At 48.2% G+C, this 23,335-nt stretch overlaps 1 protein-coding gene across 5 annotated transcripts in view; it reads left to right on the top strand.

Annotated features, from left to right (window-relative positions):
• The window catches only part of ZFHX3 (zinc finger homeobox 3), a 255,242-nt gene that overhangs the window by 918 nt on the left and 230,989 nt on the right, over positions 1-23,335 (top strand). The window contains exon 1 of one of the 5 annotated variants that reach the window (XM_070388072.1): positions 9,751-10,010. The exons of 3 other annotated variants lie outside the window; for them this stretch is intronic. The gene's annotated coding sequence lies outside the window, so the exon portion shown is untranslated. Of the gene's footprint in view, positions 1-9,750; positions 10,011-10,144; positions 10,501-23,335 lie in introns of those variants that run through there. One more of the 5 variants, XM_070388068.1, reaches the window with a different exon arrangement.

Genomic DNA, 23,335 nt, shown 5'->3' with positions numbered 1-23,335 from the left:
CTTCTTCCTCCTCCTCCCGCCGCCGCCGCCGCGGAGCCCCGGGCCGCCCCCTCCTCCCCGGCCCCCACGCCGCCGCCGCCGGCTGCCGGCGACCCCCCGAGAGGGTGGAGGCGCCCGGGGCGAGGCCCGCGCGGCGACTTTGGAGGCGCCTCCGGGCAGGGCCGGCCGGGGCGCGGGCTGAGGGCGGGAGGGCGGCCGGGGTCCGGGCGCCGAGACAAAGGCGGCGGTCGGCGCGGGGCGGGGTGGGGGGGGTTCGCGGTGCCGAGTGCCCCCGCCCCCGCCGCCCCCGGCCCCCAACTTTGCCCCACCCCGGGAGGCGCCGGAGCCCCGAGCTGAGCCGCCGCGCGGGGCGCGCACCCGGCCGGGAGCCGTCGCCGCCGCCGCTGGCCGGCCGGCCGGCCGGCCGGCCGGGTGGCCGGGCGCCTTCCGCGCCAGTGCTCCACTGGCCGGGGACACGGCCGCCAGACCGGAGCCCTGGGGTCCGAGAGAGGGCGAAGGGGCGACGTGGCCGCCCGACCTTCTACCTGCGCGCTCTCCGCCCTGCCCCACTAGCAGCGCCGCGAACGCCCTGAGGGGGCTCTGCCCTGGACACTAGGGGCTCCCGGGGGCTCGAGGCTGCGCCGCCGGCCGGGACCAGACGTCGCCTGGCCGGCCTCTCCTTGCCGAGCTGAGTTGAGACACATCAGAGGATCCCTGCTTGTTTTTTTTTTTTACTCCCCCTTTTCTCTTTCTTTTCTCTTTTTGCTCACGCGAATCTGGGATTGTTTACGTTCCGTTCCCCACTTTTACTCCTCGTCCTGTTTCATTCCTCTTTTCCATGTATTTTCCCCATTAGATGCAAAAAACACGTTCCTGATTTTTACATTACGCATTTTCATGTACATCTTTTTGCGTATCTGTTGGAGAGTAGAGCTAAGTGTATTTTATGCCGGGTATTTAAATTGTGTATGGAATCAGTAGGCTTTTTGTGGAGCTATTAAAAAATACATTTTACTTTGCAAATTAATCTGTTGCTCAGACTCTGACTTTGGCAAAATGTTGTGCAGTTCCTTCGAATGTGGCAAATTCTTTGATTACAAGTGCTTGCAAAAAATCACCCACTCAACTTTTCCCCCTTGTTGCTTTGAAGCAAGGTAAATATGACAATTTTTATTGGTCTCAATTATTGAAACTTGATCTGAGGACTATATGGAAGAAGGGGGCTGATTGCCTTTTCTGGCCTCCAGTTCTGGTGACTTTTAAAAGGGGGGTTGTTAAGTACCTTTAAAGAATATGACATACGGTGATCGCTTGGCTGTAATGCAAATTACAGAACATAAATTCACTTTGAAATTAAAAAAAAGAGACTCGAGCCCTTTCAGTGGGGACACTTGAGGATTTATTATGTTTTTTAAAAAATTACTTTTTTTCTCCCTACTTTGGGAGAATGGCTAGTTCCAGACCAACTTATTGGAGGTCTGTGGAAAGAGGCTTGGGAAATGGGAGAGGGGGAGAAGATTGATCACAATCTGCATAATCGATAGGGCAGCGTGCTGCAATCTTGTACCTACATTTACTGTAAATTTCTACAGTATCTGCAGCGTGGGTGCTCTAGTGCCTTGCTTGGCTTCTTAGAGGAGATTTAGAAACAGTGCAAGCAGAATTTACTGCCAGCTCTCCGGAATAATATAGAGGAAGTCCACTGGATTGTGGCTCATTTTAGAACTCCTTCATTTTACTGTACTTTTTTTTTTTTTTTTGGTGAATCTATTTACATGTGGGGGTTTCCGGTGTTGAACCCCCAAAGTGTTGGTATCCTATATAGGTTGGGAGTGGAAAGTATTGGGGGGGAAATGAGGGGATAGGAATTCACTTATTGAATTACCACTTCGGCCGCCCTCTGCTTATCTTATAATGTGAAAGATCTTTAACTAGTGCAAGGAATTTAGAGAGAAGAATCCAAGAGAGAGTATTCCACCAGAGACTGAAGCAGTGTCAAAAGTAAGGATTGCTGTGTGTGTGCATATGAGAGAGAGAGAGAATACAGACACTTATCTTACAGTCAGGCTTGAAAGCTTGGTGGTAGGTGAATCCATATTTGGAGATGATTTTGAAATAGTCTAGCAAATGGTGCACGAGCAGGATTTCATAAAAAGTGTACACCGAGTCAGTTTTGAAAGGATTGCGGTTTGGGGAGGTGAGGTGTGGGCAGGAAAACCCACTGTAGGCCAGCCGCCTTCCTCTTGTCTGTGTGTCTCCTCCCTTCCCCCTTGCCTGAGTTCTAGTTTTTAATTACTTAATGCTGAAACGCACAAGGCTTATATAAATATTTGCAAATGCTCTTTCCTATTGATTTCTCTGAATAAACTGCCCTACTCAGGTCCAGAGAGGAGGCAATTCAGATCTGCGGACTTTTTAAACATACAGAGTCTCTGGAGGAGGGTTGGTCTGTGCACGCGTGTGTTTATGGGTAGAATTGTAGACATGAAGATTCTGGGGTGCTGCAAGAAGAGTCCAGGGCCTCTGTGTGGGAACTGGCCCCAAGACCTGGCAGTTCTGACACATGGGCGCACGCACGCACGCGTGTGCGAATGTGTGTGTACGTTTATGTACTGTGTGGGTGTCTACACTGTGGGAGTCTAAATGCATTGCAGTTACACTACTCCCCCCCCACCCCGCCCCCCATTAAATATGGAGCAGTTTTCCAGGGCTTGGTGACTGCCTTCTCCTCAGGGTCACATTGAGTTTGAATCTGACCCAAGGTGCAGGAATCCTGCAACAGGGAAATAAAAGAATATACAGAATGGGGTCAGGTCAGCTGCTCAGAGGCCAAAACCCCTACAGCTGCTTTGATTTTATTTTGTGTGTGTGTGTATATTTTAGGCTCCTCCTGCCATGTTACAAATTGGGCCTTCCCCCTCTCAGGTGTTTGCTCTGTAGCTTAAAGGCACCAGAGCCTCTGCCTGCATAGATGTCTGCTCCCAGCAAGAACAGAAAACCTACAATACCAAATCCAAAACAAAACAAGGGAGGAGGGGGAGGGAAAAAAAAAAAAACAACCCTATTGAGTTCAGGCAAATAAGGTTGGATCTCCAGATCCGATTACAAAGCAGCTTTGAATATGCAAGACAGCACACAGGACCAGTTATTCCAGTTACAACAAACTATTAAAAAAAAAGAGAGAGAGAAAAGAAAAGGCATGTTTAGGTCGTAATTTGTTGGTACAAGGAAAAGAATCCCACATAAAGCTGCCTTTTTTTCCCCCTGCCTTCCTTTGCTGGCTTCACAGAATTCACTCACCCTTTCCCGATTTGTCTATTGTATAGTTTCCTTTATTAAAATCTTTGGATTTAGGAAGATCGCTGCAAGCAACACATATTCTGTATTTTTTTCCTTTATCTTAGAGGAGAGTTGGCAGGGGTTCTGTGGTTTGCAGTTACACAATATGTTATCATGTTTTTAATCACTAAATCATTGCAGTGGTTATAGATTTACAGTCTTGGGGTATTACAGAAAGAAGCAACGGCGGCTGTATATATATGCTTTTAAATTACACCCATGTAAACTGAGTACAGCGGCTGTGAATATGGTCGGCAGACTTCATCTCTCCCCCGCCCCCCAGCATCTTATTTCTTTTTCTCTCTGTGATTTTTTTTCAAATTGTTCAGTTTGCTTAAAATAAACTATCCCCCCCACTCCTGTGTTCCTTTTCTCTTCACACCTTCCGCCCCCCCCCCCCCGACACACACACTTTTTTTTTTTTAAATTTGAGACCTCTAACCCCAGATAAGGTAGAATTCAGACTCTTAAAATAAGACTTTGGATCAGGGAGGAGAGTAATAATAATTTAAAAAGTAGATTTCCTAAGAAATCCTCTTGGTTTTCATACCCACCTCCAGTATAGGGATGGAGGGCCAGCGTGCAAATCTGGAGGTGGGGATGGGCAGAGGGGAGAGAAGGCAGGCCCATGGCACTTGCCTGCCTGGGACCTCCAGTGTCCTGTCACCATGAACCCACTTTCAGCTTCTGTTTTTCATATTATTATGTAACAGAATCCTTGGCAGCATTAAAAATTCAGTATTACAAGCTGATTGTAATGCTGCCTCATTAGACAGCACTGTCTGGCCTTGTATTAAGTGAAACACAGAGCATGGCTTTCAGATTATAAACACCAATAAATATTAAGGATCCGCAGAGGGGGGAAATAGTCAGCTGGGTTTTTGGCCCCTTCTGGTTTTATATCCCCTCCCATCGTCTTCCCTTTATCATCCCTGCCTCCTCCCATGGCACCCCCCCCCACGGTAACTGTCATCTGTTTTCTTGGCATGCTGATATGTCGACCCTGGTGACATTTTAGGAGGGCTTTTTATAGAGTTATCTTGTGTACACAAAAGGTTTGGAAGTTTGTTTTGTTTTGATCTGCAATAAACAGGCCCTTCACTTTGCTGATGTCATTTCCGTTCATATTTGAGTTGTTTATTGTGCTTCTTCGCAGGGCCCTCACATCCCTACCCCCACCTCGCATTTCAGCCAGAGCCTGTGGCTGCCTGGGGAAGAGGGGACACATTTCTAAGCTGCCAGGTCTGGGTTCAAAGGCTGAGGCTTTCGTGTCACTGCTTCGTCCTAGGGTTTGCCCGCTGGGGAAGATGTTTCCAGCTTCCAATCTGGTTAAACACTCCGACATCCACTTGCCCTGGTATTTTCATGGCATGTAGTCATTCACCTCAGCTTTCTTTCTTTGAAGGATCCCCCATACACACACACCTTGTCTATGTCTTTAGTACATCCTTATTGTCCACATCTCCATGCAGCAACTCCCCCCTCCAAAAAAAACCCCCTAATCTCATAATGATGACTTTGATTCAGTTGCAAATCTGAAGCTGACTTTAGGGACTTCATGCTGTGAAAAAAAGAAAACGTTTCCAGGCGTTGCCCCACAGTCTCTCCCTCACCACCTTCTATCCCTGTTCAGTTTTTTTTTCTCCTTTTGCGTTTATTTTTCTGTTCCCGGCCTTTTTGTAGACATAAAGGCCATTCTGGTGTTACTGAAAATGACCGCAGTGTCCAGTGTCTCTTATTTCCATGTGATCTACAATTGGAATGGAACTCCTCCTCCAAAAGAAAAAAAAAATAGAGTGAGGAGAGGAAGGAGGAAAAACTGAGTGTGTAGGCCCCCAAGGCGTTCCTCTAATAGGATGATGGGTTTTAGGTTAAAAAAAAATATTATTGTTTTGTTCTTTTAGCTTTAGAAATAATAGGGAAAGAGGGAAAAGCAGTCATTAGGAAGTTCACTGAGCTGCTTTCCAACTAAGACGGGTGAAAAATGAAGCTGCATTGACACTTGGCTTCATGTGAAAGCCCCAGTAACCTCTCCCCCCTTCCGTGGCCCTGGCCTTTTGTTCCTGGAGAACGGAGCTAAGGTGCTTTTTCTCCCAGACCAAAGGCAGCAGGCAAGGAGTCCCCTTGTGTGCGCATCGCCTTTAGATGGCCTTCTCATGGTTATTGTCAATGCAGACTCCCCCAAACAATTGCTCCAGGGAGACACAAAAGCAAAAACATTTGTCCTATTTTTTTAACCTCTTTGTTTTAGATTTTTTTTTCCCACCCATTCTTTAAATTTCACAGTTTCTATTTGTCTGCAGAGAGACAAACGGAACAGCATGAAGCAAGCGCATTTTACCGTAGGCCTTACTGACGATTGGAATGGCCTCAATAGAAATCCAGATTCTCAAAAACACCGGCTGACTTGGAGGAGATGTGAAATTTCAGCTTGGGGCTCTTAAGTGAGCTTACCACAAATTTTGGACAAAAAATGCACTAAAAGGAAAAGATAAGACAATGGGATTCTGGGATCATCCGGGGGAAGTGTGAAAAGGGTCATCTTTTGTTTCTCTCTTAGGATCCTGCCCCGAAGAAGTGGTCGCTTGATAGGAAGGAATCACAAATCCAAATGCAATTTGGATTCATTAAAAAAAAAATTCTGGTTCTGTTTTACTGTGCTCCTGGTGCTTCAGGGACTGTTTTAATGCACGTATGGCGGGCGCTGTTGGTATGCACTGTGAAACTGAGGCTGTGTTGAGAATTTTTTTAAACCATGATTTTATACATAGAAAGGCCACATCCCCCTCCCCCTTTTCTTTCCTCCCTCGTTTCCTTTTTCCTTTCTTCTCCTTTCAACCTGCTTCCCCTCCAAGAATTCAGCGGTTTGCATCAGGCTGCAGGCAGAGGGATGGGTCAGACAGTGGGGATGGCCCATGAGCAGAATAGCCCACCTCTTTTTCCTGGGCGCAGACAAAGCACCTCTCTCCTGTAATGTATATAGACCCTGATTTTGATGCTGTCCTTAAGAATCTGTCTGCCTTTTCATTAAAATTCTTGATTTCAAGGTTTAGAAACACAAATGTAAGAATCCCCCTGGGTATAAAAGTCTTGCATGGCAAATTCTCTTGGCCCTTTCAGAAATTATATATATATATATATATATATATATATATATATATTTTTTTTTTTTTTTTTCTTTTAAGAGGAAGCTCCTCACCTAATGTTTTAAAGCTGTTTTAAGGCAAGGTCTTTATTTTTGCTTTCTGAAAACTTGGGCTTTGTAACTGAAATTTGAAGAAAGCTCTCTATTACAGTTTTTTTTTTTTTTTTTCTTTAAATGGTTCCTCATTTATATCTGTTTATTTATTTATTTTTTTATATCTTTTTAAAATTGTCATTGATAGACTTAGGTTCTGAGCTGGGGAGGTTGGGGAAGTAAATCAGATAGCATCCCACCTACGATTTGGGGGGTAAAAATTAATCCATGGAATTAGCATTGTAGCAAGAGATGGAGGCCTTGAGGTTTGTGACAGAGAAATGTGAATCAGAACATCTGTTAGGCCTTGGCACACCAGCCTCTATTCGTTCTGGAGGTGAGTGTGGGCTGTTCTGAGGAAAGCGTGCATTCTGTACCATACCCAGGAGGGCCTGGCCACCCAGCGGGTACCAGGCCCCTAAATATAACAGCCTAGAAAGAATGGGGTGAATTCAGGGCATGCAGTGCAGTTCAGCTCCAAATGTTTCCTTGCTTATTTGAGGGACTTTTGTTTTTGTTTTGTGCCCTCTTCTGGCTTTTTCTTTGTTAAAGCCTCAAGGTTATTTAAGCACTAGTTTTAAAAATCAATGTGTATGTATAATTTAATAAAAATAGAAGGCTCTGGAAGAATACCCAAATCTGCCTCGACCCAGTTGTGCTGTGAAGACAAGAGCCCAGGTTTAGCTACAAGTTAGAATGCTGACATTCGCTGTCTCTTAGCTCAGAGATCATATTTACCTTTGCTGAAGTAAAAGGAGCAGCACTGGAGAGAGAGAGAGAGAGAGTGTGAGTGAGTGAGTGTGTGTGTGTGTGTGTGTGTGTGTGTGTGTGTGTGTGTGTAGGGGAGAGAGAGAGAAACAACCAGTTTGGCTGGATGGGGTCTTTGTAATTTACCAGCCAGCTCAGTAAGCGCCAGGGGACTGGCCTCTGATTTGGAAAGTGGCTAAGGGGAGGAGTAGGAAAGGGGTTAGCATTCCCTGATTTATTTTTAAATGTTTATCCTTTTGGCTGTTGCCAGTTACGCTTTCCAGATGAGACAAGACTAGTTATGGAGAACTGGAAGGGAAGAATTGTCTTTTCTGAGAGTGGGTTTATTTGTCAACAGTGTCCAGGATGGAGCGAGGAGAGTGCCCGCCTGTCACTGCTGAGTAGGCTGTGGGTGTCACGTCAGACAGCTGCCCTGGGAAGAGCTGGGGCCTTTCAGAGCCGGGGGACAGAATTTGCAACACGTATGTCAGAAAAACTGTCGATTCCATATGGAAGTGCGAAACTTGCAAAACTCACTGAAGAGGTATTGTTTTGGTTAGCGATGACAATAAGTTTTGGTTGCGGTAACATGCCAACTTGTGTGTAATCCTTTATATTTCTGATGATGCAGAGGCCATAGATCACCTGCCTGTGGGTTACCTGTTAAATCTGTGCCTGTAGCAAAGGCAGGCCTGACCAGGCCTTTACCTTGTCTGCAGCTTGGTGTCGAATTAAAGGGAAGGAACTCAGGGTCCTTACTGGTTCTACCTGTCAGGCCTCTGAGGTGTCTGGGAGGCAGATGCAAGTGTCTGCCGCTTGGAATGGCAGTTTCAGACTGCCCAGACCTCCACAATCCTTCCAGGTGTCTAGATGGCTGGATCTTTGGGCTTTCCAGCTTTTATTTTTGTTGAAGATACCTATCTGTTGGCCCACTTGGTTTATGATGTCACCGGATTAGGAGGTCTTTGCCTGTTAATAAAAGTTAAGACAAAGCAGCAGAATTAGATTTTCTGGGAGTAGAAACATTTTTGTATTGTGTTTATCTGCTGGGCTGTGGGTTGCTTCCAGGTAAGACATGGAGGCCTGAAGTCTCCACTCGCCTGAAGACATTTCCAAAGACATCTCTGAATTGTCTGTGCCACGTTACTTGCATTATTGCTAGCATCATCATCTTCATGTATTATTCATAGTCACTTTTTCAATTAAATTATTAATTGGTTTTCTTTAAGGTGTTCTCAACTTATGTGGCTAAAATAAATAATAGTGTTTTGAAAATACCACCTGTTCTTGGACCTGAAGTCAGGCAGTCTGGAAACAGCTCTGCAGTGGCCATACTTTGGTTTAGAAAATCACCCTCTGCTTGTCCCTTTTCCATCTCCAGTCCCCCTGCCCCCCTCACTCTCTCATGTGTGACAGAATTTGGCTTGTGCTGTCCTTTGTCCCTAATCGGACATGATTCCCTAGAGGCAGTCTTTTCTCCCTGGACTTTAGCTGGGAAAAAAAAAATTTTTTTTTTTTGAGGCTCTTTTTTTGAACTAAAATGTAGAGAGGGGCTGTCCTTCCCCAACAGGTTAAGGTAGTTATATTAATTTGAGCCCAAATTATATTGTGCAGAAATGACTTCTAGTTTTCATTGCCCCTTTCCCTCCTGCATCAGTGTGTGCTTAACGCTAATACGATTCCATACATACAGCTCCTCCGCCTTGTGAGCTTATTATATTTCTAACACTTGCACGGTTCATTATTGTGCAGTCAGAAAGGACTCTCAGGGCTGTGGGGCCAGCCGGGGTGGGTGGCTTTCAGAAAAGGCGAAAGCAGGTGCCTTTCTGTGCTGAGAATCCGGAGTGAATTCAGACTGAGCCTGGGACTCCAGCAGGGAGGACAGGGGACTTCCGGTGAGATTTCTGTGGTGCTGCCTTTTGCCTATCTGAATGGAGAAGACGAACCTGGGGAGATAGAAAAGTGTCCAGCGACTGCTTTGACCAACTGGAGTGGCCACATTAAATCTGCCCCAGGTGGTAGAATCTCCCTAGGAAGGGACATGACCTGTGGCTTTTTAAGGCATGTTGTTAAAGACACTAAGGTTAATTGCAGACTGGACTTTTTCTCTCTGTCTCCTTTTTCTTTCTTTCTCTCCCGTGAAAAACTCTATCCTTAAACTCTCAATGGAGAGCAGGTTTTTTTTTTTTTTTAATAAGTTTCTGCAGCTGAAAAACAGAAGTGCTCTGTAAAGCAGTTAATAGGTTGGGTGTGTGTTTCAAATAAATTCCTGTCCACATTGGCTAATGTCCGTACGCTGGAGTGGCCTGGCTGTGACGTGGCTGGGGCCGGGAGACCCAGGGCTCCGGTTCGGAGGCCCCAGGCTTCTTGTTTTGGCCGAGGGCGCGTCCCTTTCTTCTCGCCCGACTCTAGGCCGGCCCCTGACTTTTGATGAGTGAGGGGTCAGCGCCTGGGGAGGACCAGGCTTTGTTCCCGCCGGGCTGGTTCTTCGCGCGGTGCAGGCCGAGCCGCCTGGAGCTCTGTCTCCGGGCGCGAGGCCCGGCCTGCCCGGAGGCTCGTCCCCGGAGCGCAGCCGAGCGCTGGGGCCTCGCCCGCCCGTGTGTGTCCCCGTGTCCCCGCGGGCGCGGCCGCCGCGGAGCACCCGGCCTGCGCCCGGCACGACTGTAGATGTCAGGCTTTGCCCGGGGAGCCGAGCGGCGGCGGGGCTGTGAGTTTCAAATTAACCTTCCGCTTTGTTGCTGTGTAATGTGGATCCCCGAAGGCCCCCCGCCCCGCCCGCCCCCCTTCCCCGGGCGGTGCGCGCTGCAAACTGCGAGTTGAGCTTCATTTACATAAAGCGATTCCGGGCGGGAGGGCGGGCGAGCCGGCAGCGGGCAGGCCGGGGACGGGGACGCGAGCGCCGCGCCCCGTGGGTGAATCCCCGCCGCGCGCCCGGGGACCCTCCCTCCCGGGGAGGAGCGACCACCGGCCCCGGCCGCCACCATGAGCCCCCCTCCCCTGCCCCAGGCCCCCCCGCACCTAGCCAGAGCCACCTTGGAGCCCCGGGGGCAGCGGGAGGTGGGGAGAAGGCCGCCTGGAGTGGTGGGTAAGTTCGGGGCTTCGGTGCCGCTGGAATTTCCCATTGTCCCGCCCGCCGAGGCCCCCGGACCTGCGAGTGCCTCCTCCCTCCGGAGGTGTGCGGAGCCTTTGTGTGCCAGGTGAGTGCAGCCTCCCGCTCCCGGCCGGTCCGCGCAGCCGGCCTGGAGCTGCGGGCAGGTGCTGCGAGTCTTGGCTGAACTTCCCATTCTCTTGGGGCATGTGGGGGAGGGGCAGGCTGGATACACCTGAACTGCTAGACTCTACTTGGAACCTACCTGGGGTGAGAGCCTCTGAATTCTGCTGGGCATAGAGTAAAGCCCTCCCACCTTCCTCCCGTTCATCTTTTCCTCTCCTCCCTCTTGCCTTCCTAATTTTGCTTTTGGATTAGTTCCTGCCTTCTGAATATTTGCGGTGCTGGCGTCATTTAGAAGTTTGAGTTCCGCCGCCGAAAAATACACGCTCTTCATTGCAGGAGAAGTCACTGGCCAGTTGGAAACAGTGTGACCAGTGCGCTTATTGGAGAGTAATTAAAGGGAGAATCAGAGCTTTGGAGCGGGAGGCACCTTTGGAGACTGACTAGCTCACCCTCTACTTTCAGTTGGTTGGCCCTCTGGAAAAACCAGAGGAGCCTTCATTTCTGTCGGGAGGGGGTGGTTGAGAGAGAGAGAGAAAGAGAGAGAGAAAACTTAGATGTTTGTCCTGTTAAAAAAGAGGAGGAAGGCCCAAGTTAGGTCAGTAAAAGGAAAAAAAAAAAGTAATTATGGTGAGCTGGAAGGGAAAGAACTTTCTGGAAAATGGTGCTTTCTGCTTTGGACATACCTGTGTTATAATGATGAGAACATGCCTGGAGGGCAAAGATTACAGTTCTTTGCCTGGTGTAGTCTTAAGAGTGCTTTGCCTGGCACAGTGGTGCATGGTATATAAACTGGTTTAAATGAAAAGAGCTAGCAGAAGAATCCAAGAGGGTCTTCTCTCCCGCCTTCTGTTTGTGTCATTTAACTGGCCTTGAGGACTCTGAAAGCCACTGACAGATAATCTCAGAGAGAGCACATGGCCCCACTTGGGCACGGAGAGAAGGCCTCTCCCTCAGGCCAGGGCCTGCCATGGTGGAATGCATGAAGGCAAACCAAGGAAAACAACCTTGAGCCTTGAAGGTAGATAGTGAGAAAGTTACGCGTCATCTTACTTCATCCCATGCTTTGCGATCCTTGGGGAAAGGTCACTAAATAAGAGTATAATTTCGAGCTCGTGCTAGCCGGGGAACTTCATTTCTCTGCCATCAAACAGCAGGTGCGAGTTCTCAGAGTTGGCCCCTGGAGTCCCCTCATTCCTAAATTCAGGAGGTGTCAAACCCTCATGTTCTTTTAATGCCTGTGGTTTCTGGATAGGTTTCAAGGGGAAACCCTAAAAATCACGAGCTCCAGTAGACCGGGCTGGAGAGGGAACCATGAGTGAGAGGACAGAGGCTGCATCTGAGAGGAAAACATACACCTTGCAGGGCAACCTGATCAAGAAAGGCCGAGACGAGCCTGTTCCTTGCTCTCAGAACAGTCACTGGCAGCCTGAGGTTCTGAATCCTTCTTGTTACCCAACCTGAAAAGCAATTAGGGAACAGAGATGGTGGAATGTAAGGGAAGTTAGGAGACAGGGTTCTAAATAATCTAAGTGTTTCAAAAACAGAGTCATTAGAGAGAGGGCCATACCTGGATGTTTGCACACCTGTATTTGTGTGCACTCTCCTTCGCTGAGACCCCGAAGGCCCCCTCTCAGAGGCACGTGGCTGTGAAGGCCAAGAGAAACTTTCCCTCTCTCTCTTCCTTAAATTACAGGACTAAGGAGGTTGTCTGCATTTAGTTTACAGCATGTTCTCAGAGAGCATGTAAGTGCCTCTCAGAATGGGCTAGGGTCACATTTTGCTCTTTTATTTAATTACACAAGTGTTATTTAACAACATGGGGCAGAGGCAGAAGCAAGCACTTTTACACTTTAAAAACAGTCCTTTTGGAATCACAAGGAATTAAGTGACTTAGAGACCTCCTGTCTTGATGACATGGGTCACCTCCTTTTCCCAACTCTCTTTTGAAATGGCTGCATTTTCTATGGGATAGAGCTGCTATTTTCCAGTTCTCCTGAGAACAGTTTTGATTGACAGGAAACTATTGAGAAACACTTGCTAACTCTTCCAAAATAGAAAAAAAAAAAAAAAAAAAAATCTGAGCTGCTTCCCCAGCCACCTGAAACTTTAATTTTGGTTTCTTCCCTTCTGTCTTTTATTTGCACAAACGAATACTCAGGGAGGATGGAAGGGACCCAAATAAAACAGAATTCTCAGCAGGCCTCTGTTTGACTCTTCCCAACAGGACACTGCTGCGCCTGCCTTCTTGCTGCTCTAGGGTTGCATTTAACTGCCATATCAGTTCAGTGCCAATTGGGCTGCCCAGTGGCCAGGAGCTAAACTAAGCGAGATTTCAGTTTTCATCATTATAACTTTAAATGATGATTAGTAAGACACTCCCTGGCTCAAGACACTCCCTGGACAAGCCTGGCTCACCTTGGGTGACCCAGAGGTTGTTAGTTCCTTAGAATAAATCTGTGACTGCAGACTGCTAGTAAAGTCTTATCTGGGACTGCATATGGTTTAGCTTGGCTCCTTCAGTTCTAGCCTTAGTGGGGTCCAGGGCGTGTGTCCTTACTGTCACGGTGGGTTAGTGTTCCTTTTGGACCTTGGGGCTTTTTTTTTACCCCTTGCTTCTGAAGTGTTAGTGTGAGAGCCTAGAAATACCCCAGGGCCCAAAGCAGATCTTCACCCAAGAAATAATTTTTTTTACAGGGTTGCAACCGTCTCATGTTAAAAAGTAAATATTCAGGTGACTAAGCAACATTTTATAAAAGGGTAGGGAATTGTTCTAAGGGAAAAGTCAATTGTCTTGACACCCACTTTTTAGAGGAGCTCACCTTGCCTCTTAACTGGAAGGGTTTGCCTCCTGGTCTTATAGGGGAGGCAGTGGTGACTCTGGCCTGAAGAAACTTGCAAGCTCCATCTCACACTTGCCGGTATTCCAGAGATAATGTACCTGACGCTGAACATTAGTAACCTCAAGAAGTACAGTATGTGCTGTGGTTTATACTTGCGTTTGTTATTAAAATCATTGCTTGCTCTTAGCCTGGCCTATTTCTGTAGTGCTTGAGCCTGCTGGTCTTCTCTGGTTCCCAAGGCTGGTGTAATTAACCAGGATGGGGCGTTACCTTAAAAACACAGCAAGAAGGCAGCTTCCATTACAGTGGGCTTCATAGGGGTATTGAAGGGTTCTGGTATGAGATTTTGGTTGTTAAAGGTGGTTGTTTTAGAAATCACAGCACAGCTCAGAACCACCATCCTCTGCTTGGGTTAGAAACTGTAGTCAGGGAAATGGGGACTTAGTTTTAATAGAATCCAGGCAAGAGAATCCCTCTGCAGGAGCTAGTCTCATTCAAATATTAAAAGGTGCCTTTTCTGTCCAAAGCAGTGTGCCGAGTCCTCAGACTGCTCGCATTGAGGAACACACACACAGAAGCTGAGATTGAGTCAGACTGCCCCAAGGGAGAGACCCAGGCAAAAATCTTGGCTCATTGGCAGGCCACTCTCAAAGTCCAGATTAAGGAGGAAAACTGCAAAATCAACAACTGTCAGATTTCTCTTCTATATGATTTAAAGTTGGCTGCCAGATTGTTCTCTTTGAACATGTGTGAACTGACAGTCAGATGTTAGAGGGCTTTTTTTTTTTTTTTTTTCTTTAGCTAATAAAGTAAATGACTCTTATATGGATAGGAACTGGGGAATTGACAGCAGTATTGTGCTAAAGCTTCAGAGGCAGTGAGACAGTGTGAATGCTTTTTTTCTGGTTTTCATTCTTTGGGGCCAGGGGACAAGATGGTGAGGACAAGGCCGTGAGTGGTCATAGCAGTGATGGGTGTGTTTCCAGAGAAGTCTTTGCCCAAGGAAGGTGGCTTGGCTTATTTATCACTTTTAAAAGGTGATTTTTTGTTTCCTTTGATGTTGCTGCCCTTCTTTCACCCTTAATTCCTGGAGTTTCTTGCTTTTGCAAGAATAAGGGTCTGAATAAAAAAAGGGAAAGAAACAGAGTTTGCTAGATGGCAAATTTGACTTCATTTCAGAAGACTGCTGTGTTGTTGGTTTTAACCCCAGACAGGGGCCTCTTAACAAAACACTGGGGCTTAATCTGCCTTTGGGTGAGCCCTTCTCCCTTCGCACAGGAGGGTCGCCACGCAGTCTTGTCAACACCGGAATTAATGCACACAGGTTTTGATGTGTGCCCCTCCAGAGGGGCCTTAGCTAGCCTCCTGTGTCCTGGGGGTGGGGTCTTAGAAGGTTCAGATCCTCTCTCTTTGAGTTTGGGTGTTAACACATGTGTCGCCTCGAAGACTTCGCCATCCTCTTCCCTCCCTGAAGTTTGTCTAAGGCTTCCAAGGAAGGGAGGAATGGGGTGTGCAAACCATATACTCCCCTCCTGCCTGTTGCCCCTTCTGGCTGCTGCAGGTTTGGAACAGAAGCCGTCAGCTCCCCTTGTAGGCTGTGCCTTGGGAAGATGGAGAAACCCCGAGATCCCTCTCTCCTCCCATTCTGCTAATCACATAATGGCTTTAAAGGCTTTCTTCAATGATTATCTTGTCTTTAATTTTAAGTGGGTCTTTTGGGGCAACAGTTAGGAGTTTATGGAGTATCTTCTGTCATCTGTAGGCAGACTCTGAACTGGGGAAGCTGGCTCCATTGGACGCTGTGAAAAGACGGTGGAATTTTCATCTGCTGCCGATTTCACGCGCTGTCCTGAAAGTGATTTCGGCCACAAACCTTTGATCTGGGAGTGAAACTTGCCCACCCCCACCCCCCGCCCGCCCCCCACTTCTGTGCTTCTGGAGGCAGGAGTTGGTGACTACTCAGACCTCCTACTCTGTGTGTGTGTGTGTGTGTGTGTTGGGAGGGGTGTTAGCTAAAGAGAAGGGCTGAACCAATTACTTGTGGGTCTTTGGGAGTGGGCAAAAAAAAAAAAAAAAAGGCAGCTTTGCTGTGTTCTTAGTTGTGCCGACTTTATCCAGGAATGTGACTGGAGAAAACGTCTGAGCCTATTGGTTGAGCTGGATTTTGAATGAGAACTGTCGCCCATGCACACCTCTGCTGTAGGCTCTGAATTTCTGTGTTACAATTCCAGGAGGCTCTCTGTCTTCTTTGAATCTCCTTAGTGGAAAGGCCAGAGTCAGATGAGCTGAGTGAAGAAAAGACTGGGGTTGCTTAATTTGATCCTTGATTTCGGGTCTCAGCCTATCCCCCCACCCCCACCCAACCCCAGTCATATAGATCCCTGTTCAAATATGGGAGCCTTGATTCAGTACATAAAAAGCTCTTTACAAAAGAGTTTAAACTCCTGTAAGCCTATAAAAAAGTGCAGATGTGTAGTCCTCAACTTACTTGCTTTCCACACAAAACGGTTTCTCAGCAGCCTGTTTTGGACAACTTTTCCTGATGAAAATATGCTAAGGAATACATGTATGCCCTTTTTTTCCCTCCTTCTCAGCAACTTTTCCTGTCATTTTTTCTTTTTTTAAACAGTTTTTCTTAACTGCTCAAGAAACAATGCAAGCCTCTGCCACCATTTCAGGCCCTCTTCCTAAAAGGCTCTTTGGCTCAGGGCCTTGGTTCTTAATGTGCATTTGGCTGGTAGGGGGAATGTTTTTTGCTTTCCCTGTAACATCGCCACGTCTCCCTGTGAAACATCTGCCCGGTTGCTAAAGTGTCAACTTGCGGACATAAAGAGGAGGCCCGTGGATCCTGTGTGTTAGAAGGTTGATGTCGCTGCGAAAGCAACTGGTTTCAGTTGCCGCCCCTGCTCTGCCAGGTTCCCGGATGGCATCACTTTCACACCAGATACGAAATGCTTGTCCAGGGAGGGCTGTCGTCTGTGTACCTGACCCCACGAGTACATGTTACCCAGACCCACCTGCCTTACTTTTAAAAGGTAGTCGCAGGTGAAGAGTGCAGCCTTGAAATTAATAAGGCTTTCCCTCCCCCTTGCCTTTTCAGAGAGGAGGTCGAAGCTATTTTTCTTGCAACAGATACGAAACCAAAGGTTGAAATGTCTTTGGGAGAAAGCAGAGAACTTTTACACTTTTTGGGAAAGGACGTTTGGTTTATTTCTCACTGGCGAATCTAACATTTGTCCAGACATTGAAGATGCTGGCTGCTAAAGGAAATCTAAGTGTCTAACTGGAGGGAGGTGCGGTCTTGCTTGTTGGTGGAAGAAGTGAGATAATTACGAGTATGACAGGTAGGGGCCAGGTCAGGATCAGAGTGCCGCTTATGAGTCAGCCCTTGAAATGGGCATGCTGGTGTCCACACTCCATTGTCCTGGGAGAAGCAGAGATGGATCAAATGAGCCTGCTCTTTGGGAAGCCAGCTTCTGTTCTCCACTCTGCTCTAGCCCGGACCCCTCCGCGGGGTCGCAGGCGTGGAGGCACGGCTCTGTTCCAGCCTGGCAGCTTGACTGTGCACTCACCATGCAAACTCTCTGAGCCTTACTGCTTCCTTCCTTTGTAAAACGGGCATAATGCACATCTCACTCCTCAAGTGGGAATGAAACGAAGTAGAAAACAAGTCCTCCCGGTGCATCTTCAGTAGCCTCTCCATGAATGTTCATTCCCATCTGCATATCCTTCCCTTTGTGTTTCTTTTGTGCCCACTGATGGCCCTGGCTCCCTTCTGCTTCCCAACACCCTGGAAGAAAGAAACGCAAAGGTCCAGCATTTCTTCTGCTCTGCCCTTAGGGGCTGGGAATAAAGCCAACTCCTTTTGACATCCTGCAACTGCGTTCAAGAGTGAAAGGGTCTGAAATAGACGCAGTGTCCCCGTCCTCCCCTCACGTGCCCCCCACCCCAAGCTGACAGGCGGCCTTCGAAGTGAGCAGCCCACTCAATGACCCACCTAGAGAGGCCTTCCCGGGCTGGCTTGTATATGCTAATAGGCCTGACTTGTCCTGGCTTGTTTGTAGTGATTTGTGGAGGCATTTATATGCAAATACTATCAACTTGCTGAGTTAATTATCATGTGCCCTCCCCCCCACACCCCCCTTCCTGCCAAGCCTCCCAGCCTGGCTCCACGAAAAGGGGCTGTTCACATTCATCCCTGGGTTCTTCCTGTCTTGGCCTTCTCCGCGCAGCCCTGTCCTCTTCCTGTCCCTGCAGGGTCGGTCTCAGCTCCTCCACGGCTCTGTGGCCCGGCCCAGGAACCTGTGTGGTCAGGGCTGGAGAGCTAAGCACGTCAGGGGCTCGCCTCATTCAGAGCCTCCATGGGAGGTGTCACTCCGGGTGCAGAGTGGGGGGGTCTGGCTCATGTTGCACTGAGCTTTTTTTTTTTTTTTTTAATTGGAGTATAGTTACTTTACTGCACTGAGCTTTTAAACCCCATTTTCTATCAAATAACCTGAAAAATAGCTGTCCAGACCTTTCAGCCATTGAAACTCAGTTCTCAGTCTGGTGAGAAAGTGAATATTGTTTTAACATCATTATGACTTTCATATTCCCACGTTGTGGGTACCACTAAAACCTGGGCCACTTCCGAGCCCTGCAGAGAAGCCATTCTGCAGAGAGATGCCGCCTCCAGCCCCCTACCCCTGGAAATCTGAGTATTAAAAGTGTGACTGTGCGGACCTCAGATCAACCTTGTCCGATTGTGTGTGGGGGCATGGTTGACATTGGAGGCTGGATAATTTTTGTTGTCAGGGGTGTCCCTCATTTCTCCAGGTCAGATACCAGGAGTCCCTGCTCCCCAACCCTGACTCCCCATCAAAAATGTCTCCAGGAATCACCCAATGTCTCCTTGGCAGGCATGGAGAACCACTGGGCTAGAGACTGTGTTTGTTTTCTCTTGGATAAAAAGATGGTAGATTCCTGCCGCCTCTGAGTTATACATATTTGTTGAGCGTTCTCTTAAGTTTGTGATTTGACCTAGCTGATATCAGTTGTTGCCATTTGCTTAATTTCATGGTCACTTTAGCATTGAAACATTAAGACTCTTTCCTTTAAGGGCACGGCCATGGGCTGGTGTTTGAGACTGTGACATTTTCGTCCCCAGGAGGGCTGTCCTGTAGAAATAGAACTCAGGCCCCATCTGTAATTGTAGACTTGCTAGGAGTCACGTTAATAGAAAAGTAAAAAAGAAACAGGTGGAGTGAAGTTTAAATGTCTTTTTCCACACAGTATCGGCATGACTTTCTCACCGCAGCAGTTGGGACTTGCCTTGTGGCCAGTGCTCGGCAGTGGCAGATGAGCGGTGGCCACCATATTGGACAGCTCAGCCCCATCTGGGATGGTTTTGTGGTGGCCACTGTGTTGGACAGCTCAACAATATCCAGAATGACTGTGGCCCTTTCCAGCTGTGGAATCACACCACGGGAGCAAGTTTTTTTTCTTCTTTTCTTAAAAAAAAAGAAAAAGAGAAAAAAAAAGGGCTTTGTGTTTATTCTCTGCAAAGTGGGGCCTTGGCTGCACAGATGCAGCTGTGTGGAGCTGTGGCCCAGGGAGCGGGGCCTCTAATCTCTAGGGAAGCTCCCCTGGCCTCTGTGGGGGAGCACCCTGGGCCAGCCTGGGAGGAGGGTAAATAATTCCAAGGGCTCAGTGTACTCTCTCACACCGCACAGACTAATGGTTCGGGTTAATTTTGTGTACAAGGTCCCTTTTGTTGGAGAAGGGGGTGAAAGTCCGCAGCTGTGACCGGAAACAGGGGACGGGCCTACTGGGATGACCTTGTTTTGGAAAGTCTAAATGGAGCACTAATGGCAGAGATCTAAGACGGGTGATGTATGTGTGTGTTTGAGTGGGCCTGAAGATAAGGTGAAGAGTATTTTAAAAGTTACTTTAGTGCAACCTCCCAGATAACCATAGGCCGAGGGCCAGTTACAATTTATGGCAAGCTGGTAGTCAGGCCTGGATGTTGGCCTCATTTTATCTTTTGAGTCCAGGCTCTGTAGCTTAACTGGTGGTGCTCTCTTTGTTTATGTTAGTTTTTGGAGGGGGAGGGCATGGGGGGCGGCTGGTCAGGTTCTGCAGTGAAGCCTAGTGTCATTTTATGATGCAGAGCCACTGGTCTTCCTGCTCCTGGGCGCGCTCCCTAATTGTAATGCCGCCGGGCGTTGCACTGTGAAGTTTCCAGGAGCCCGGGAGTGCGGGCCCACACCTTGCTCAGTGACACAAGCCTGCCAAAGATGTGACCGGGCAGAAGGTGTGGAGTCCTTAATATAGCCCTGAGCCCCAGGTTTCTTTCATGTCTGAGGTCAGTCAGCCTTTTCCTGTTGCCTCTGGAGTTCTTGAACCGGTGTGGCTGGGCTGGGCCGGGCCAGGCCAGCACCCCTGGCGGCACACTTTGCTAGTAAACAAGGCAGCTTTGGGCAGCGAGCTCCCAGCCACTTCTGGTCCACAGATGCGCCAGCAGTATCTTCTGATACCCTACAAGGTCCTTTCATCCCTGAACCGAGCCATTCCCTCAACACCCCCTTTCTTAGACCTTAAGGAGATCCCCAAGTTTACCAGGTCCCCACGACTGGATGCTGTCTCCTTCCTACCCCAGAATTCCAAGGAAGGGCCTTGCAGACTACTCCCAGACTTTGTTCAGGAAAAATGTGTGTTCTTAAGTTCGAGGGAGTGTACTTCCCATGGTACATTTTATAATCAGGTTTGCAGCCCCACTGGCAGTAAAGTCTTGCTTATTTCTTATTTGCACTTTGACTAGATACAGGTTTGTGGAGGGGTTCTTTCTTGAGGGGTGATAAGAAAACAGAAAGTTCTTCTGAGTTTGGAACCTATCTGTAAAAATAACCTCTTGATTGATAGATTGGAGTAGGTTTGTAGATAGCTTCCTTTTTTTTAGAGTGCGGGGATATGGTCAAATGTTCCTTCAGAACATTTTCACGTTACCTATCTTGTAAGCCACTGCCATCTGCTTTAAAATTGTTTTTATTTTTTCATTTTAAATCCTCAAAGACAAAGGGACCTGGAAGCTCAGACCTGTCCTGCCACATTCCTGAGTAATTTGGTTTTGATTAACCCTAGGAGAAAAGTTGGTTTCTCCTAGCGACCGAGGGGATCAAAGCACCAGGAGGGGCAGTTCTCATACACGCAGTGCCCCCCCTCACTCCTCCTCTTGGGCCTTTTCACCCTCCCCCCTCTTTAGTAAGCCTGAGTAGGAGTTATTTCCACTTTCTGACTCTCAGAGAACTGGAAGTGTATCATCGAGCTTTGGATGGACAGACTGGGGAGAAATAGGCCCCCCCCCCCATTTCTTTCTTCCTAAACTCCTTTTCCCCCCACAAAGCTGCAAAGCACATTCCTGTGCTAATCCTGCCTCTGGAGGAATGCAAATGGCTGTAATTGTGTGCCCCAGGATGGGCCTTCCGCATCTGTGCAGCTTTTCTTCTCTGAGGAGGTGGCCAAAAAGTTCATTTACATGGAGAAATGAGACTGGCCCGGGATCCCTCCTGGTAGGACGGGTACTGTCTGAGAGGAAAGGGGCCGTGTCTGTGTGTTCTCTGCCCCTTGCTCCGCCTTCCCTTCCTCACATACTTTACAGTGTGTGTGTATGTGTGGGGGTGGGGACCAGCATCCTGCTGGGCATATTTTATAGGAAGAGCAGTTAAAAGGGAGAAGTCTGCTCTCCATAGTGAGAAATTCAGCCGGAGGAGGAGGCCAGCCAGCCTTGTAATGGGCAATCCTTGAACCAAACCACAATAAACAACTTTTTATTATTTTTTTTTTTCAAAGCAAAAAGATCGGCCTCAGACGTAATTGATAACATTTTGAAAGAGGGCATGTCACTCCACTGGCCTTGTTCAGCTTCTAATGCACAGCTGACTTTCTTCCTCCTCCTCCCCTACCCTGCCACCCCTTAATCCATTGCCAAATTGCCAGTATAAACGATTTGATTTGGATACTAAGATTTTTCAGCACAATTAGAAGTATCACTTGGGAGTCGGAACGTTGTAGCTTTAGGGGGGATGTTCAGAATAGACGAGAAAATTCTTAGTCCTAAACATCGAACTGCTGGCTGAGTCTGAAGTTGAAAGCCAGACTGAAGTTTTAGAACAGTGCTGTCCAATAGAAATACAGTACAGGAGTTACGTACATAATTTAAAAGTTTCTAGTATCCATGTTAAAAAAAAACTGGTGAAATGAATTTTAATTATATTTTGTGTAGCCCAGTATATCTGAAATGTTATCATTTTAACATATTATCAATATAAGGAAAACTATGAGCGAGACATTTTGCATCCTCAAAAAAAAAAAAAAAATCCCACATGTATTTTATATTTGCAGCCTTCTCTCATTTTGGACCAGCCCCCTTTCATCGGCTCAGTAGCCCTGAGGGCCTAGTGGCTGACTATCAGACAGGGCAGAGCTGGCATTGCAGGATGGCGCCCTGGGCTCTTCTGAGACATTACATTGGTGGAACTGAGTCACCGCCTGTCTCTTGTGACTGCTGCCTCCATTTACTGGGGGGCTGCCTCCGTTTCCTGGGGTTCAGGGGGTGCAGGCTGCATCTGCACATGCTTTCCTCTGTAAAAGTCACCCAAGTCTGCTGGCATCCTCATGGGATTGTTAGGAGGCAAAATGTACAATGCTGCCATGCAAACCTTTCTTAAACCGTTTCTCGGTTTGCAGGTGGCCGGTGGAGGTACCCACCTGGCTCTGAAGGCCATTCCCAACAAAGAACGGCAGCAGTGGCAGCAAGGTGGTCCTAGCCCCAGAGAGAGGGCAGGACAGCTTGTAGCTGTGTGAGCGCTGGTGCATTTACTGCAGCAGCCTTGTCTCCTGCGTCACCCCCTCTTTGTTTGCGCCCTCAGCATGGCAGGGCTGCAGGGAGCTTCTGGAAGCCATCCAGTTCACTCTGTCCATGGCGGCTTACTAGTCAGTGGCAGGACAGGGGACCTTGGACTTGTGGGTAGTCATTGCGTTCTCCTCTCGGACACCAATCACACAGGCTTCCTGGGTTAGTTGGCCTGGGCCCACGTGGCGTGTGGCTTAGAGGGGCCTGTTTTTTGGGGGCTCCTCTGCTGCCCACGTACTGCTATTGACCTGGTCCCCAATCCCAACAAGAGACCCCCTCCTCTTCCCCTGGCTTTATTCAGATTTTGGATTTCTCACATTACCTTTTTCTTTTCTTCCTTTTGGCCATACTGCAGCATGTTGGTTTTAATTTCCCAACCAGGGATCAAACCCACACCCCCTGCATTATTGGAAACACAGAGTCCTAACCACTGGACTGCCAGGGAAGTCCCTCTCATGTTATCTTAAGGCCACACAGTGGAGGGTCCTCTTTCACCATCTAGAGCCAGTGGGCCTTTCTGGTTGGAGGCAGAGAAAGGGAGAGGCAGAGGGTGATAAGGAAAAATCAGAAACAGCCTTGCACATGAGGATAAGGGAAGGGATATGATAGAGGCAAGGAGTCCCAGCCTAGACTCTTTTTTTTTTTTTTTAAAGGTTGGTCATATTTTTCTTTTGCTTGCTCCTGAAGGGACTTCTTCTCGAAGTTAGATAAGTCTGACTAACAGTACAACCCCGATGAGTAGAATAGCAATAGCAAGGATGGCTGTTGTTCGGCTTCTGCCATAGGAGAGCAGCTGGGAACCCTGTCCCACAGAGGGGAGGAAGCGTCTCCTTGCTGAGCAGTGGCTGAGCGCCGGGGTTTCCTCACTATTGATCTCAGCATTCCTTAGTCGATGCGTGTGATAAGGACCCTCTCCCCTCGCCGTCACTGTGTCCAGGGCGCCCAGTCAGCCCTGGCCCATCCCTGGGCCTCCAGTGGGATTTGTGCCCCTGGTAAGCTGAGAGGCGAGTGTGGGTTTGGAGTTTTAGGGAAGGGGGGGTATCTAATTCCTTCAATGGGCCGACCTCCTGTGCAGGCAGGGGGGAAAA

The sequence above is a fragment of the Bos mutus genome, chromosome 18 (assembly GCF_027580195.1).
Source record: "Bos mutus isolate GX-2022 chromosome 18, NWIPB_WYAK_1.1, whole genome shotgun sequence".
Taxonomy (NCBI): Eukaryota; Metazoa; Chordata; class Mammalia; order Artiodactyla; family Bovidae; genus Bos; species Bos mutus.
The sequence above is the reverse complement of the archived record's forward strand: the minus strand, read 5'-3'. Positions and strand labels throughout refer to the sequence as shown.